This window comes from Crocodylus siamensis, chromosome 7, assembly GCF_052110815.1.
Source record: "Crocodylus siamensis isolate JL-2025a chromosome 7, ASM5211081v1, whole genome shotgun sequence".
NCBI classification, from domain to species: Eukaryota; Metazoa; Chordata; order Crocodylia; family Crocodylidae; genus Crocodylus; species Crocodylus siamensis.
Genome location: NC_143401.1, coordinates 41168642 through 41183371, shown reverse-complemented (window position 1 = coordinate 41183371; position 14730 = coordinate 41168642). Strand labels below are relative to the sequence as shown.

At 39.9% G+C, this 14730-nt stretch overlaps 1 protein-coding gene across 6 annotated transcripts in view; it reads left to right on the top strand.

The window, feature by feature from the left end:
* LDB3 (LIM domain binding 3) overlaps positions 1-14730 on the top strand; it is a 204946-nt gene that overhangs the window by 45648 nt on the left and 144568 nt on the right. The window lies entirely within an intron of this gene.

Below are 14730 nucleotides of genomic sequence, written 5' to 3'. Positions count from 1 at the left end.
TGCCTTGAAAAGGAAAGGTTAAGAACCCCTGTCTTAAGCCTCACAACTCAGAAACAAATCTCTCCCGAATTTCATTGCACACATTTTTGTTCTTCTGTAGATCTCAGTTGCTTCCTAATTTCAAGCCCAGCATATTTGCATGGTATGTTTAAGGAGATCCTGTGCAGAAGTTTAGGCAGTCTCATCCATTTATTCTACAGACAGTTCTCCTGACTTCTTGGACTTGCATGGCTGCCAATGTACCTGTTCACATGTACCTTTCTGTCAAAATGCTTTTGAACATATACTGAAATCTTTGATGCTGGGAATTTGTCACTTCTTATTAGCATCCATTCAAATATATTCTATCACTACTGCCCACTGGAATCTTCTTCCAATCGCTTCTTGTTACAGTTTACCATTCATGTTGGAAATCAACTAATACTGGAGGATTATTAATGCAGTTCCAAGTAGCTATTTGGGGGTGGGAGTGGAATTTAGAACTTGGCAGTTGTAATGCTCATGTAACTGGTTAAATAAAAAGCATGCTTAGCTGCTTCTAGCCAAACTGGTTATCTGTGTGACTGCTCAGCAAAACCAGTGTTTGATTTGGAACGGTGTAATTCCAGGAACTAACATTTGTAAATTTGGCAAATGCATGTGAAATTAACTTGATATATTTAACATAAAGAGCTAAAGTAATTAGACCAGTTTAAGTATTCAGTTAGCACAGTTCTAAACATGGCAGAAGTTCTTTGAAGGGTGCATCAGATACAGTGAGGAGGCCTGTGTACTGTACCTTAGGCTCACATGTAACCCAGACAATAACATGAGTTTGCCATGACCATAAAACCAAGGCAAAATTATGACAGAATTGCAGGCTGCTGTTTGTGATTTAGAATAGGGGAATGTTGTCCTTCAGGGTCCAGGAGCAGGGGGATGGTGGTACTGTGACTGTGCACGTTCCTTGGCTTTAGCCAGTGCTGTTCACTTATTTCCATGATCCTTAGAATTCACTGAACAAAGCCCATAACTGAGATATTTTTTGATCCAGGACACACTAAAACATAAGTCTAAAAACCTTTTTTTAAAATATTAGTTGAGAGAGAATCATTGTTAAATGGAGTGAAATTGGAAATAAGGGGCCTAGTTCACTATTGCCTTGCAGGTTATGCAGTCATTTAAGTTAGTGCAAGGGAGCTGAAACACTATCCAAACAGCTTGGTACTGTTTGCGGTGTTGTAAATGATGATGTATGGTACAGCATCATGGAGAGCTGGGACCATATAATTTTTTTTTTTTTTGTGGTGAAGTTTCATTTTTACAGTTCCCACCACTAGCAAAAGTAATCTGAAAGCTCAATATATTTTTTAAGTTGAAGGAGCCCATCCTACTATGAGAGAAAAGGCCAAACCAAGACTATAGGGAGAAGTTGCACAGTCCACTTAGTGCTTGCAAGGAGGGAACTTTTTCCCTTCCATCCATCCTTCCTTCCTTTCTTTCTTCCATCCATCCTTCCTTCCACAACATTTTAACAAAAATCCTATTTGATACTGTACTTGAAACCATGCTGTCCAAAGCCCTGTAATTGCATACAGACACTTTAGCCACTTTGCGTATTTAATTTTTAGTTCTCTATGCTGGTCTTTTTGGATGACTGGTTACCATAGTACCTGCTAGTACCAAGCACAAGATCTTCTAATTATATACCGATATAGAACAAACAGCATACTACCTTCTTATCAGCCTTTACATAAGACGGGTATGACTTTGTATAATTTCTGAAAGGCAGCCAACAAAAGCCCAACTTGACAGCACAGTACTTTTGCCCTCTGGACTATCACATTGCACATTCTTACAGGGTCATGCATGATAAAAAGGGATAAGAGGCCTCCTAAGGGACATGACCCACATCTTATTGTCTGCACAGCTTTGACCTCTAACCTTCTCCAGTTCTCTCACTTCAAATTAACTTAAACCAATAGATCTCTTCACAGAGGTTAGGGTGAAATGAAAAGTAGGATTATTGATTACATTACAATGCAGGTGGGTCTGAAATTGGTGGTTTTGGTATTAATCCGCTGGCCTTCATTATCCAATCAGATCCACAGTGTCAAAAGAGGAATTTTTGCAATTAATTGTTTATGACAGAGTGACGATTCTGATTTTCTCCATCATATTTACAATCTTGTTTTAGAACAACCCTTCTCATTTTCCTTAGTCTCAAGTTCTCCTTTCCTTTGTGTTGTTGATTCATGACAGTAGTTCTCAACCTTTTTTGGTCACAAAGCACCCGTCATTGCATGAAAGGCACCCCTACATAACTTATGAATTATGTGCCATCCAATTAAAAAAAATAATTTGTATATTATGGTGCTTGCTTCCTTGCCAAAAGTGGGGATGGAGGATCATCCCAGGGACAAGCCTGAGCCTGCATTTAATTGCCTAGTTTATCTGCTCATCTCTTAGAACCTCACTTATCTCCTCATACCTTATGACTCCCTTCAAAAGATCTGGTGGCACCCCAAGTTGCCCCAGCAACCTGGCTAAGAATCTCTGCTTTATCATGACATTTTTTACAAGGCTGCTTTTAGACTGCAGTTTTCTACTGTTTCTCTGCTGTATTGTGCATTGCCTTGCACTTCATTTTGTAAAGTATTTCAGTTCTTTAGTACATAGATTTTTATCATTTATATTACAGAAGACCTGAAGGCACCAAATAGAATTGGGCCCTCATGTGTTAGGCCCTGGACATGCACACTATAATTCAGCTGGTACCTCCAAGATCTTATAACACAAAAATTAATGATACAGGATGAGGGAAAGGAAGGATTCTTATCTCCATTTTGCAGATGTGAACTGAGGCAGAAAGATTAAGTGATTTATTTAAAGACGTACAGGAAGGCTGCAGCAAAGCTCAAAGTTGAGCTCTAGTTCAGTTTTTTTAACCCCCTAAGAGCAATGTTTCTCTTAAAAGAATTTGGGGGGGGGGACGGTCCTTAGTCAAATGATTTTCTAGCATGTCTTTCCTATACCAGGAAAGATTCATTCATTACTGTTCTTATTTTATACTTCTCTGAATCATTTCATATGCACAGCCTTAATGCTGCATAATTTGTTTACTTAATTTCTCTCTAACCTTAGAAGTGTGACAGACTCTCCACTTCAATAAGAAAAATGTTGCTGAAAAAAGTATTACCCTTTAGTGACTCAGTTCTAATATGTAGCAGGAAACTGTCTCTAGTTCTGAGTCTGGATAGCTTCAAAAGAGAAACATTGACCTGAAATCTGAATTGCCTACTTCTTTCTGGATAAAAGACAAGATGATCACATTGTGATGTCAAACAGTAGGGCTTTTGGCTTGAAGGTATGTTAAGTTGGATGTGACCTGATGTTATGACATTATCTGGGGCCATGAGAGAGATCTTTCTTGAGTAATCTGTGTTTTCAGAGGTATAAAAAATGGAAGCTCTTAGACATTGAATTTCATGTAATCCTTAGTAGTGTGTAAATTGAGCAAAGGGAAAGGGCTCTTCAAAAGAAAATGCTTCAGCCAACTGAGAGGATCAGATGGATATTTTCCTCTAAAATTAATCAATATTTTGAAAAGTTTCTTGAATATCCTTAGATTTCACTCAGCAGTAATATGCAAAGTTCATATGCTGCTCTAATAACAGATACCTGTGTAATTTTACAGTCCTGGAGAGGGACTGCTATTAATAGGAATACTATCCTGGTGTTTATTAATACATCTCCAATTGGTACTTGCATCTCTGCCATCTGCCAAGTGAAATTAATCCTGCACTCTTGGTTTTGGTTCCTGTCCTCCCATAGGTACACGCATGCTTGCTTTCCCTCATTAACAAAGGTGTGTGTTCATGGTAAGAAATGGTGTTCCCATGCTGCCCTAGGGCTTGACAAATTTTCCAAGCACAACACAAGCCTTGTTGCTGCTAATCATGGAACACTTTCCCAGCAACACAAATCATCAGGCTGAGCAACATGTCTGCTGTTCTGTGTGCTTGAGAGAGAGAAGGGTAGGAAGTGGGATAAACTAGACAAGAAGATTTAAAGGTAAGGAGAATACCAGTCAATCATCCGAGGAGTAGCCACCATCTATCAAGGCTTAGAAAAAATGGGACTTGGACATGATGAATCTCTAATGATGTGTCACTCAACACCAAAACCACCTCCAGTTAGAGTCACATGTGGGTTAAAACTGCAGAAAAGTACTGCTGGAAATACACCCCTCCATCAGCAGATGGAGGATTGTGGGCAAAATAATGCAAATACTATAGCCAAAATACAACAAAGCTAAATATAGAGTGACATATCTACTAGTCCACCTCAGTATGATGAGAGCTCTTGCTATGTTCTCTACTTTTGCTTTACTTGCTTATAAAAGAAATCAAAATTTTAACTCATGCAAGCATATTGATTTAAGAGTCTGATGGTGCAGCAGTCTGTGGTGCAATGTACTTAGTGGACTGGTGTTTTCTGGCCAGACGTGAGATTGCTGCAGATTTGGCTGAATGCAGGATTTGCATGTGAGTCTCCAAGGGTACATTAATCCACTCCAATACCCCAATTTCTTTGGCCCTTTAACAACATTTTACTTTATGCAATCCAAAATGTCACTTTCATTTAGCAATCCAGTCTTGAGTTTGCAAGGCGTAGTAGAAGAAGAACCCCTTGCTCTTGCAGAAATTTAACTATGCACTTCCTGGAGGATACAGTGGTGCGTGATTTTTTTTTTCCCCCCGGTTTGTCTTTCAAGTTTTCTTTTTAAACAGATCAAGTAAATTCCAGTTTGTAAGCCTCAGATACCCCGATTTGAAGTAACTATCTTACGTTTGTCTGATCAATTTGTTGCTCTTTAATTAGTCATTTACCACTAGATGGAGGAACAACGTTTCAGGTAGGAGAACAGACCTTACCTTCCTCCCATGTTTTAAAATGTTTGTCATTTGAACCAGCTACCTCTGATATTTCTTAATGCAAAAATTGCAGGGGTTGAGACCACCATGGACAGCTTTCTAAAGCATTTATCAAGGCCAAATCCTGTCCTTGAAGTTATGTAATTGATAGGCTTAATAGGAGACCCTCCTCAGCCCTGAATAGCTATAGGTATAGCTATATTTACACTTCAGTGTTGAAGGAAGGACCTTGCTAAATCAAACCCTGAATTAAGAAATTGTGTGGAACTATGAAGGAACAAGAGATAAAAATACAGGGCTTAAAATGAGAAGCAGCATCCTGTAAAGCAACTCTCGCACCCCCATATATCTGACCTGTTGAGCTGCAAAATCCATTGGATTCTGGAAGATCAGAAGATGCAATACAGAGCACATTTTCTTTGAAGGCCCAAAATCATGGTGAGGAGTACAGCTAAGTTAAAGAATGCCATAGACGAAGGAAGAAGAAAAGGAATCAACTCTCAGGTCTGTGTGTACCCACAGCATACCTTTTGCTATGTCTCTCTCTCTCTATGTATGGGTATGTCCTGGTTTAACATGTATAACATTTTAAATCTATCGATATTTCTTCTGGCTTTACACAGTTTTCTGTCTTAGAAAACTCTCTAGTGAATTCAGTTGTCCTTAACCATGGTAGAAGGGAAGGGTACTTTGATGCTACAGTGAAAAGCATGTGGCTAGATTTCATTGGGAAGAGTTAGGGTGGATTGGAAGCTTCCACTGTATTTGGTGTGTTACTTTTTAAAGACACCCAGTGTAGTAAAATTGTAAATGAGCTGGAAAATCAGAGCAGTCTGTTTGCTAAGAGGAATGGCCTTGTATTTAAAGTAGTAGGCTGGAACTTGCATCAGGTTTCAGTTCCTAGCTCTGCCATATTTTCTTGAGCTGTTTCACCTCTCAGAACCTCTGCTTTGTAAAATAGGTATAGGCCAGGCTTTCTCCTTCCCTTTACTTTTAGATAAGTTATCTGTTTGCAGTATAAGGCTGTCAGGGCCTGAGCTTTCTCCCTTAATCTGTGTATACAGTTTCTGCATTTTGATTCCAGGATCTACCAGTATAACACAAGCAGTAGTAAGCTGAGCAGTATTTAGCACTTCTGCTTTGCAACTCTATGCAAAGTCAAGAATGGGAGAGTAGTTCTCCTGTTGATGAGCTGCATCTTTAATTACTATTTCTAAAATGTGAAGTTTTTTACATTGAAAAATAAAGAACTTCAGGATTTGTCTGAGCAAGGCAGGTAGCCAAGCCATGTCTCTCACCTGTTTGTTTGTTTTTTAGAGCAGATTGCATGAGACTAAAGTGTTTATTTCACTTTATGGTGATTATTTTATTCTCTCCCAAATCACTCCATGAAATCTGTATGTTACATAGGGCAGGCCCAAAGAAAACAATTCTGTTCTGATGAAATGGCATTTTTCAAGATAAAAGCCTTGGGAGATAAGGACTTTTCCACCAGTTTTTATGTTGTGCTTTCAGAGCATGCACCCCCTCACATGCTCCCTGACAAGGGCTCACAAACAAAATTAAAGTTAGTTTAGTGAATGCTTTGTTTATACCAATCCAAAGGGACTTTCATCCAGGAATATCTTTTTCTTGGTTATTTTTAAAACGTCTGTGCCCTACATCCCTCCTAGGTGCTCAACAGCAGAAAAGCCAAGAGTACGAATCCTAGCTGAAGAAATACTTAATGGAAGGAGGTAAAAACCTGCTAAGTCAGGTTACTTCTCTGGCATCCATCTTCCTTCTATTACCCCAAAATAAAAGGCACTGATTGTGTTGCCTCATCTGTTTGGGGACACAGCTCAAGTGGCCTCTTTCGTTAGCTCATCCAAACATTACTGATGGGCTATAATGAGAAAGGGAGAGAGACCGCATGCAAATAATTTATCAGAGTTAGTGCATCCTCTCTGTGCTCTTTAATTCAAGCAGTATTTGACTGACTAATTTTTGCAACATTTTAAGCTGAGAGATTCCTTTTTCACCATCAGCTTATTTATTAGTCTTATATCTTTAAATCAGTAAAAGCCTTCAGTAGGAGGAACACTACTAAACTTTAAAATTTCCCATTTCGAAATATTATTTTGATTTCTGTCAGTAAAACTAGAATCTTCCCAAGTCATTTCAGGACTGGATACTGTACAGCATGCATTGCTAGTGGTGAGAAACATTCTGGGAAACCTTTGAGCTTAATATTTCTATGGACTGAGTACCCTTATCTCCCGTGGAAGCCACTGTGGGACAAGTGAAGAGGAGGTATGCAACTACATTACTGTAGTGTGGTTTTCAAGCTGATAGATGTGAAACAGCACAGTTCAAGGGAACATTTTTACACAGAGAAAGTGGTGTATGCTGTTTACTAGTATTTTGTTAGGCACATGTCACCTTCTTTTACCAGAGGTGATGAATTTGAAATGAAAACATTCAAAGTTATTGTCCACATGCATCTTGATGCGTGTATTTGAAGTAGACATAGTGGATATGGATATTTGTAAAACCACACCACAGAAATGAAATAGGAAGCTTGTAGTCTCTTACAGTTTCCTTAGGAGACTAATATAGTATCACTGTTATTGTGGAGGGGGGCGGGGTTCAGCATGGCATTGTGGTCTCTGTCTCTCCTCAAATGAAATAATTTCGGATAGTGTCTTCTGAGATTTCAGTTGGTCTTGATTTTTCAATAATTGCTTGTTAAGTGTTTGTGCTGGCAGCTGCAGTGGCAGGGTTTTCTGACACAGCTTCTCTGAGCCAGAAATAATATCAACACAGTAGGACTGTGTAAAAGATGAACAATAGCCTTAGCAACAGCTACACTTCTCATTATTCAAGGCAAAGGGAGAATATAAAACAACATTGTTTTTTTTTGCTTTCAATTCTTTCGTCTACCTCCTCTGTTGGGAATCAAGAGAAACTCCAGTGCCAGGCCTTCTGTCTTCTGTTTTCAGGACTGTTCTTGTTTGTGTCAAATTCTTCTCTGTTATATAGGTATGATTCCCATTTGCTTCACACTACATCACTATTACAAAGCAAGTTGCACCTGCTCACCTGGGAACAGATTTAAGCAGCAGTTTTTAAACCACAAAATTTCATTTCAGATGGCTGCAACTGACATTTTCATTATTCCTTACAAGTCAACTCCCCCCAGCCAATTGAAACATGATGATGCATGCAGGTGTGTAACTATTGTGATACTGGTTTTTGTAGGCTGAATCTTTAAATTTGCAAGAATACAAGACTGGATCCCATTTCATGAGACAAATGATATAACCTGTTATAAAAGAGACTCCCATACAGATTTCTCTAATGAAGTACTTTCTTTTTGTTTCTTTTAATTGTGAAATGGGTCATTTGGACTCTGAATGTGGACAAATACAAGGGTGACTGCAGCACAGGCTGTCTTCAACTTACAGCATTTTGAGTTACAAGATTCTGCACTTACAATGTTTATAAATTGACACCCTGTTTCAACTTTATGATGTCAGTTTTGACTTACAGTGCTTGATCTGATGTGACACCACACCAGTGAATAAATTCGCTGTGTCACTTATCTCCCTGGAGAACATCTGTCCAAACTTCCTTGGACAGTTTCTCTAAGAAAGCAGATGAGACTCCAGAAAAACTTGCAGCCAAGACTCCTGAGAAGAGTCCAGCCAAGAACCCTTCAAAAAGTCCAACTAAGAGCCTTTCAAAAAGTCCAGCAAAGTCACCTCAAAGAAGTCTTTCCAAATCACTATGATTGCTATTTACAATATAAATACATTAATGCAGCTATATTACTCATCTATAATTGATCAAGTACAAAATTCTGAGGTATTTTTGGTGAAAATAGGGTATTGGGCCATGGTTCAGGAAGTAATCTCCCTTTTGTAACATTGTTTCTTATGAGAAAATTGGTTCCAAGTTACAACATTTCAACTTAAGACATGGTTTTCAGGAACCAATTGTGTCACAAGTCCGAGGACTGCTCGTATCTGCTTTTTTCTACCCACAGAGAGCAGGAATAATGTAGTCAGTACAGGAAGGGGTGAGAGTCAGCACTATTCTTGGGGGTAAAGAGGAATATTCACAATGTAGTTCCAGGAAGTACACTCCTACATGAAGATCTCCTTTGGCTGGGTGGCTCATATTACCTTGGACATTTGAATAATGGCCATTTCACCAAGTTTCTCTCTTGCTCTTCCCAAAATATGCATTTGGACCTTTTGATTTCAGCTGTACTGATTGCTGAGGCAGATGGCTTATTTAGTGTGTTAATCTCTAGGACAGCACCTCTGAATGTGCCATTCCTCTTGTATGCACCCTAGCTTACCAACTACACTACTCAGAAGTAGACAAGGTATGGGAGTGAGTAGTAGCCGTTTTTGGTCTGCTGTGCATTGAGTCAGACTGACATCTAGCAATATGCTATTCATAGCAGCATATCTGCCTCTGGTAGATGGCAGTGAAAGGAACCCACTAAGGCTAGGGACAGACATTACACACAAAGTGGTTTAAACGATCAGAAATAGTTTAAACCTGACACAGAACAGATGTTCAGTGCACATAAACCAGTTTGAAAATGGCTGAAGCCAGGTTGAGATAAACCTGGTTTAATGTACTATCAGACTTAACTGATTTGGCTCAAGCCTGTTTATATACTATCTGTCCCAGACCCCCTGCTGGTTTAAATTAACTCCCCCAGCATCCCATCATGCTCTCTGGGCTGGCTTCTGCTTCCCGCAAGCCCTACCCACTCTGCTAAGCAAGCATTCCCTCATCCCTCACAGATACCTCTCAGCATTAGCTAGCAGACCACATGCTGGCTACCTTTGACCTGTGGCACATGGGACAAAGGCAGATCAACAGGTAGCTGGTAATGTCCTTCTGTTGTTTTCTTAATGGGGTGATAAACACTGAGTTTATGATAAACTTTCCCTGTTGGGCTGCTTAGGGGGAACCCCTCCCTAATCAGAGTGTCCTTGTGGGACCTGGCCACAGACCCCCAGCTCAGCTCTGTATAAGGGAAGGGAGGGCTACTCTAGCACCCCTCTGTCTTCCCGCCTGAGCCACTGCACTTCCTCAGTCTAGACAGAATGTCTGTCCAGTTACAAACTGGTTCAACCTAGCCAGGTTAGACTAACCTGTACAGATTGAATCAATTCAGGCTCAGGCTTTTTTAATGTTTGTCTCTGGCCTAAATGAAAGCTATAATAAAGAATACCTTAAGATAAGATCAGCTTTAACCAACTTCCTACAACCTTGCATGTATATGATAAACACTCTGCTTAACCAAATAGTAGGATTAGACCACATGCCCACAGCTTCACCCTCTGACTCTGTGGCTGCTTCCCCACTTCATTTTCCTGTCGCCCACTTTTAAGTCTCCTGGGTAGTGGTTTTTGGTGATGTCATCTGCCAGTGCCATTCCCAGCTGGCAATAAAAGCAGCTGATGAATCATGCCAGCAGCTCTTATCAGTGCAGCTCCACTTTTCCTGTGGGTGGTAAGTATGCCCTCTTTTCAGGGCTTCCTATTTCTTTCTCTGGGTTGGTCAACCCAGCCTCAGGTCCTGCCACAGGAGGCTTCTCCGGTACCTGTGCTTTTGTCCAATTGGGACAGACCAGTCAAAGGCACTTTGTGCAAAAACCAAATCTTTGCCTGGAACTGCAGGACATATTCAAAGTCGAAGCTATTTTGAGTTGCTGAATATTAGAAGTGGCTCCAGGCCACTGAGTGCCAAATTAAAACTCTTCCTTTCATCTCAAATGCCCTTTTAGTCTTTGAGTTCAGACTTCCATTCTTGCTGAATAGATCAAAAAGAACCCTATAAAGTGGATATAAAATAATGTGGCATTGGTTATTTACAGTGAAATGCATTAAGAAGAATGGGGTAAGAAGAAAAAAGTTATTTTAGTATAGCAGCAAATTGTGAAACACATAAAACCTTCAGTTTATTGCTCATGCTCTTAATGGGAAGCAAGATAAATTGTGCCTGAACCAGGATCTGCAAAAGGGGGGAAAAACAGCACAGACTAGAAAATTCAAGGAACTACAAAGCTATCAACAATCTGAAGGGACATATTTATAGGTAAGTTTCCAAACGTTAAGTAACATCTGACCTCTTCGGAGAAGTGATAATGAAAATCTGCCTTGAAATAAATCCAAATTTTAAAAAGAGGGGATGAAAGAACAACTAAAAAGAAAGTTGGCAACTCCCAATCCTGCAAGCACCTATAAACATGCTGTTCAATTCAGTGGAACCAGTTGCATGTTATGTTCAGGGGACTAACACTCTTGTCACCTAATCCACTATTTGAGTATCCAGGCTGCAGCTCTCAGTTGTGTACTCTACATTGATTAATAAGGGAGTTCTTCTTAATGGCTTGGACAAGCACTTGGCTGGGGTCACATGACTCCAGCACTTTTTCCTGCCATGGGCAGGGGGTCATACTCGACGTTCCTTTTGAGGTCCCTTCTGACCCTAGCATCTATGAATCTATGTAAGGAGATCTGTAGAGCAATGAAGGGAATTTCTGTGCAGTTACACATAGTGGCACCTTCATGAAGGACCACCTCTTGGGGCATGTTCTCAATCATAAGCGCTGTATGCCCCCAGTGGCTGGGGGGGCACAGTGAGCTCCCACAGGTGGCAGCAGTGCTGTCAGCGGCAGGTGCGGCGGCAGCAAGCAGGGAGCTCCCACAGGTGGCCACAGTGCTGTTGATGGTAGGAGGGCTGCAGGGGGTAGTGAGCACCAACCAGTGTTGGCAGTGGCCAGTGGCAGTCGCAGACCAGCTGCAGATGCCATTGGCAGTTGGGGGTGGCGAGTGGCAACTGCCCACAGGCGCCGTCGGCAGTGTCAGTGGCACCTTTACGCAGGGGGTGCACCGCCATGCTCGGGGGTGCATGTGCACCCCCTACGTGTCACCTACATTTGGCAATGCGTCTTCATTCTTGATAAGCATGACCAGGTGTGCAAGGCACCTGGGCATCAACTATCTGGAGTCTTGAGGTATCAGCAGCACAGCATAATTAACACTTCTTTGGTAAGAGAAAGCACATTTCCTCAGTGGGTGAGAAAGTGGTGCCTTGGAAAAATGATGGTTGGATATTTTTTTTTAAGTGCCTTCATTAGCCAGCCTTACATTTTGGTGTTGGACTGACTGAAAAACACTTTCCTTTTATTGAATAAGGGAGCTAAAAATCTCATTCAAGCCAAGATTTTCAATCTTTTAGAGTCCTGTCAGATTAATTTGATTCTGATTGATTGAACTGTCTGGATATTTGATCTTTATCTCTATTTTAACTTATTCTACCCATCTTTTTCATATTACATTTGTGGGAATATTTTTGAGAGTGAGAAGAGAAATGTGTTTAAGTAACTAGATTATTTGTGCAAATAAATATGACAACTATAATCTCATTTGACCCTTACAGATTCCTAGATTGTATGAGCATGGCACATGTAAGTGGGGAGAGAGTGTTCTTCCCTTGTGATCAATGGGCTGTACAGAAGCATAGCAGTCTCTTGAACTGCCACAGTTCTTTGGTACTTTTTTATGAATTAGGACTAATTATGTTTGTAGTATGAAATGTGTTAGATCCCATGTTTTTTACATCCCAAATTCAATGCAACTGAGGACACAAAAAAAGTGCAGGACATAATACCATTCCTGAGACTTAAACTTTTCCAGCTTGCTAAGATCAGAAAAAAACAGAGAGAACATTTTTCTTCCATTAATTGGTGATATTAATAAAAAAATGTAAAGTAAATGCAGAGAAGTTTAATACATTTCTATCTGATATTACTGGCTTTATCTCCATTGAGGAGCTAAAGAATGATCCCTACTCCAGTAAGGTCCACTCTGGCTATATATTATGTACAGTGCCTGGATGGCAAATTACTTTGTTTTTGAAGTATAGCCTTCACCCACTTAGTGTGCTGTGTCCCATTACAGTGTTGGCAACTCCCAGGGCCATGGTTTGTTTTGTCCTGCTTGGGTTCTTGATTTTGAGCACCTTCTAATAGTGCATTCATAATATCTATCAAGTGTGGTTCATTCTCTTTCTCATTTTCTCTCCAGGGGGAAGATTGCATGTGCAGTTCAGTGGTTTGTTTTGGTAGATTGTTTTTTGTTTGTTTGTTTTGAAATGTATGTACATGGTGAAGGAAAGAAAGACTTTTAACTTTAACTCTGACTTAGGCTGGAATATGGTAAAGTTTGTGAGGGCCCCTCCTTTCCTTAGAGGTTTGTTCCACAATTTTGATCTGACTTCTGACCAGATGAGCTATACCTTTGTGGTAGAGAGCTCCATTAGACTTGGGGTCCCTATATATATGCTGGTTTGTGTTCTAATTAGAACACATCAGAGCAGACTCAATCGAGTCAGCTCCACATTTAACTAAAACACCCCAGCGTCACTTCACGGTCATGTGTATAAACCCCTGTGGTTTAAAAATGTCTGCTGGAGTACAGCCAATATTTTGTTGAATGAGATTTAGATAAAGCATCTCACAGCTATTTTTAAACCTGCAGGGGCTTAATACATGTGACAAAGAGGCATTTTAGTTAGAGTGGTTCTCTGGAAACTTATCTAATTAAAACACCCACCCCCAAACACGTGAAGGTAGCCAAGAAGTGTAGTTATTAATCAAGGTTTTCAACTGGGTAATATGCTGGACCCATGTAATTTTGTGTGTAAAGCCAAGAACAGAATGCTGACTCTGAACCTGCTTACCATTAGTGTTGTTTACTAGTTGGAGTTTTCTTAGGGCTGAGAGTTTCTTATTTAGGTACATAGATATGAAGTCCAGATACAGGATGACAAAGATATATATATCTGAGGGCAGGCTACTGCCTGCCAATATGAGAGAGAGTCTCTAAACCACCCTGAGATGGTAGGAATCCTTATATGTGGAAGCTGCTACGTGAGTTTTTAGTACTGTGAACACCTGTAAATAACAGACAGGCATGACCAGTAGCTGCCGCATGCCCTAAGAGTGCACAGTGGCTGCAAACTCTTCAAAGTGTTTTCATCTTTCCACTAGCATCACATTGGTCAGGTTCTGCCTCATCCAGCTGTTCTTCATCCATGAACTACTCTTATCCTAGCCCTAGGCAATCTTAGTGATCTTTGTTATAAAAGAGAAGAAAGGAATGCAACTAAGGTGGAACAAAAAATTGGAGATCCTCACACCATCACATTTACTTACTTTTCTCAGTTTTAGACAATAAAATTGATTTTAGAAAAAAAAAATCCTGATCTTATGTGAAAATTGTATGACACCTAGCAATTTAGTAGCTTCCTGAGGTTTTTTTAGGCATGACTGCATTGTGGATAATAATAATCACAAAATGTAAGGCAACAGTGAATCTAAAATGAGTGCACTTTGGAACAGGAGAAATGATTCATTTCTAATGGTTATGATGTTGTAGTTAACCTATTTGCCACCCTCTGTAGATGAAGAAACTGGCAGAAAAAGCCTTTCAGCCTTGAAAAACAGTTATCAGTCACTCTGTACTCGTAAGAGTCCAGGTCCTCAAATGGTGTTATTTCATTTAATTTATTTTGGTAATTTGATTAACTTTTTTACTGTCAAATCTGGGCTGACAATAAAACATTTTAGTGAATACCACTTCTTAGATAAATAACATGATAATTATATGAACAGTAATAACCTGTTCAGTAGTATTCATATTGGATTTCACTATATAAAGAAAATTTGAGACTACCTGTTCTGTCTTTATCAAAAATAAAGAGATAATAGACCTTAAGTGGCATATTGACCTTTGCAGAGTTA